General features: G+C 36.2%; 1 pseudogene; it reads right to left on the bottom strand.

The window, feature by feature from the left end:
* Nucleotides 1–1818: 1818 nt before the first annotated feature.
* On the bottom strand, nt 1819–2498 carry LOC132680163 (platelet-activating factor acetylhydrolase IB subunit alpha2 pseudogene; annotated as a pseudogene).
* Between the last annotated feature and the right edge of the window lie 1773 nt (nt 2499–4271).

Here is a 4271-nt window from a genome sequence, read left to right as displayed (position 1 = left end):
TAAGCATATGACTCTGACTCAGGTCATGATCTCCCAGTTCTTGAGTGTGAGCCCTGCATCAGACTCTGCGCTGACAGTGCAGAGCCTGCTTGGGATTCTTGTCTCCCTCTCTCTCTGCCTCTCCCCTGCTTACTCTCTATCTCTCTCTCAAAATAAATAAAAATAAAACTTAAAGAAAAGAGGTTTGTTTTTTCTCAGAAAGGAAATTTTAATGTAGTAAGCAAGTTTAGTAAATATCATTGTATTTTCTGTTGGTAATGAAGACCTGATACTTTCAGAAATGTATCAAAAAGAAAAAAAAAGACCAAAAATATTCCTAATAAGAGGCTTCACAAGAAAAATATCAGCCCAAGTTCTATCCTTCTCAATCAGGAGAATTTGTCTCGTACACAAATCAGCAACCTCCCTCCAACACAAAAAAGCACTGCCATTTGCCTTGCAAACAGAACATAAAACATATGCCTTAGTTATTGAACTTGCACGTTAAGCGGAATTAGTGTAGAGCATATTTTAATACATTACTTTAGTACCCACTTGGTCTGGTTTACAATATTTGTTTGTAGATCCAGTTTTTGCATATTCCATAAGTATACTGAACAATAAACCATGTGTTGTCCCATTATTTTTTAAATGTCAGTTCTTGTAGCTCAAGCAAACCGTTAAGATTATAAAGAGCTCTCTTGAAAGAAATTCTCAGATGAAAATACATTAAGGAGAAGCTTAAAGTTAAACAAACCTAGCTCTTTTTCACTAAAATGGTGGGATCAAAGTAGAATGTCAATTCTGAAGAGCAGCTCCATTTGTTTCCCCACGAGAAATGTCCAAACTTTTCTGGACTGAAATAATTTTAAAACTAAGCCAAAAAAATATAGACCTTAAGATACTATGAAACTTGGAATAATGTCAGAGTTTATGGAATGGGAAATAGAATTGTTTTCTTTTTTTCTTTTTAAAGAAACTGTAACTAATACATTTTAAGGGGAAAACAAAACAAACCAAACCAGAACTCTGAATATGGACAGCACTACCCTAGACTCTATGCACAGAACACCATGCAAGAATGAGTTACACGTCAGTAATATCATTATTAGAGTAATTGGCTAGGACTTCTACTTTCAGCTACAGAGCTCCTAAGTCAAAAATGTGTTAAAAAAAAGGAGGGGAGGACAAGGATAAATGGGTGTATGCATGGTTCTATTATAGACATTATATTCAGCAGCATTAAAATAATACCTTCCATAGGGTCCTCCAAATTGGGTAAAACCTATCTTCCACTGTTAAACATGGGAAAGATTAAGAGAGTGGCACAAATTCATTTGTAACTACATTTGCCATATTTGAGTGACAAGCATGTTCAATCTACTGCTGTACATTAAGAATATGTTGTGAATACATATGAATAATTATGAACCTTAATAACTGGAAAAACCATCTGTTTTAAAGCCAAATAGGTAGGATGCTGATCATAACTATATATGACATAATCTATAGAAAGAACGGGTAAGAAAACAATCTTCATTTGTTCAATACTTAGCTTGATGTTGTCCTAAGAAAAACAGTGATAATTCAATGAATGTATCATGCATACAACTAAAAAGTCCCCTTCTTGTTTTAAACTAATTTAAATAACAATCTTCTGTGTCAAATAAATCTTCTATGTACAGGACCAATCTAAATCCTTCCTCCCCTTCAAACACTAGAAATTAACATCCAGGAACATTCTACAACAGAAAGTGCCTTAAGAAAGAGGATTCTGTAGTGTCAGTGATATAACTGACCTGAGGAAGTTGGGGTGCTACTGACACTGATAGGAGCTAGTCAGGCAATGGTGGTTTGATTCTCCTGGGATGTCCTCTAACAATTGCATGATCAGTTCATGCAGTGGTTTGCAGAACTCTGCATAGCCCCCTCCTGTGAGATGCAGAAGATAAAACACGTCGTGGCAGGAGATGGCACCATCCAAATGCATGAAGCTCCCATGAGTACCTAGGAGTTGAACATTGGCAAGCTTAGGCAGGGAAACCTTAAGTTGCTGGTTCACCCTTGTGTTCTTTTGCCTCAAAGGGTGGGGCTTCTCACCTAGAAGTAACAAACCCAGTGCAATGATTTTAGTCCGAAACTTCCTTGTTTTGATAGATTGTATGATGGTCTCAACTCCACCTGCCACTTCTGCCATATTTTCTTGGTTGTTTGTTTCTTCCCAGACAACAATGACCTTTGGTTTAATATTCTCCAGTTCTTCATTCTTTAACCTTCATAAAACATTTCTTATTGTATCTCTGCCAATTCCAAAATTCAGTGCATGAAGTGGGGGGAAAATGCCATATTGTTTATTGCTGCATTAACTGCACCATGGAGCCCCCCACAAGCAATACAACAGGTTCACTGTCTTTACAGTCCAGGACAAATCCGTTGTGCCGAGACATCCATCTGTCATCCCCTTAAATGTCTTCTGCTGTATGTGGAATAGCTTCTGGATTTGAGTCTCCTTGGCTCATTCTACACTCAGGCAGATGGTACATGTGGGCCTTTAATGGTTGAGACATCCGTGGGTGGTGCATCTGTAGCTCACTGGGTACCAGGGGCCCTGCTCCAATGTGCCTGCCCTTGGGCCAAGCACCAGCCGGAGCTGCTTCTCCTCTCCTCTTGACCATGACAGCAAAGGCAGCTTTTCTTGGATCCTCCTTTTTTTTTTTTTTTTTTTTTTGTTTTTGTTTTTGCAAATATGCTTCATTAAATGCTTTAAGTTTGCTTTATTTATTTATTTATTTTTCTATGGTCCAGCTGAATGTTAGTGGGTGTGTTGTAGAGGGTAGATTTAAGGCTTAAGACTCAATTCCTTTATCTGACTTACAGAGATACGCATTAGTATTTGGCCGGGTTGCACAGAGGAGTGCAGACAATTAATCCATTACTAGTCATCATGTTTTACAAGAAAAAGAAACTAGCTATGTATTATAAAAAGGAAAATGTCTCCTTTCATAAACACCCATCTTACCTTTCTCATTAAAACCCAGTTTGTATGCCTTTAAGCAGACTAAGAAATACTCTACAAAAAATTAATTAGCATTAGTTGACTAATTGTAAACACACAATTTGGGTAACCTATTTTGTTGTAGATCCAAGAAGATCAAACAAACAAATAAATAAAAATAAATCAGCTACTATGCCATCTACCAAAGGAGACAGATATGTGAAGACCTGGCAGTAAACACAATTAATGCTGTGAAGCAAAGTAAGTGACGATATGGGCAGAGGAAATGTAAGTCAAGGAATAGAGATTTATAGATGTTATTCTCTCTTTTTTTCAAATAAAATTCTTTCTCAAGAAAAACATGAGTTTCGGATGCAATTAGAACATAAGGAAGAAATTGAAACAAATCTGGAAAGGCAGTTTGCTATCAGACAGTGGAAGATCCTGAATGCATATAAATGAGTTTAGATTAGAAAAGATCTAAAAGTTTGGTAAGGAGAGTGGTATGACCAAATATTACAGTATGACCAAATATTTTCTTTTTTAGAAAGAAAAGTGTGGCTGGCATGTGGAATATGGTTTAGAGTGAGTAAAAACAAAAGTGAAAGACTAGTTCTACAAGCTCAGATGAGAGACAGTTGAAACTTGTATCAGGCAGTAGTAATATAAATATTAAAATAAAATAGTGGGAGAAGAGAGAGAGTTAATGAAAAAGAAGCAGAAGGATAGGGCTTATTTACACAGACAGGAGGATCCAAGAAAAGCCAGAAGTTGGAGTGAAAATCAGAAAAGAAGAGAGAAGTAGGTAAGGGGAAAATGGGAAATCACAATTCATACCTCTCTGTTAAGAAACTATTTTTAACCACCTTCAATTGTTTCTGAAACAAATGCTTCCAATTTGTCCTATGGGATGTTTTCACTATATCACACTTAGTTAAAATGTGAGCTTTTAGGGACTACAACATACAACACTGTTTTCAGAAGCTTTAAAGTCTAATAACTAAATTGTTTTCCTGAATTCAGGCTTTTTTTTTTTTTTCCCTGACCATACCATTAAGCACTACTGTAAAATTGGTTTTGTTATTAGCCTAGGGCTTCTAGTAAGCACTTTTACTTTTCTAAAGGGTGAAAATCACAGACCCTTATGCCCTAAGTAATTGAGATATCAGTATAGCCTTAATTTTATTCATGGAGATTTACATTCAATTTCCATTAACCTTAATAGGAAGCCATTACCTAACTGGCATGGGTTATTGGTAATTCAGAAAAATTCAAGATAGACTTACTTCATGTGATA

The sequence above is a fragment of the Panthera onca genome, chromosome A1 (assembly GCF_046562875.1).
Source record: "Panthera onca isolate mPanOnc1 chromosome A1, mPanOnc1 haplotype 2, whole genome shotgun sequence".
NCBI classification, from domain to species: Eukaryota; Metazoa; Chordata; class Mammalia; order Carnivora; family Felidae; genus Panthera; species Panthera onca.
The sequence above is the reverse complement of the archived record's forward strand: the minus strand, read 5'-3'. Positions and strand labels throughout refer to the sequence as shown.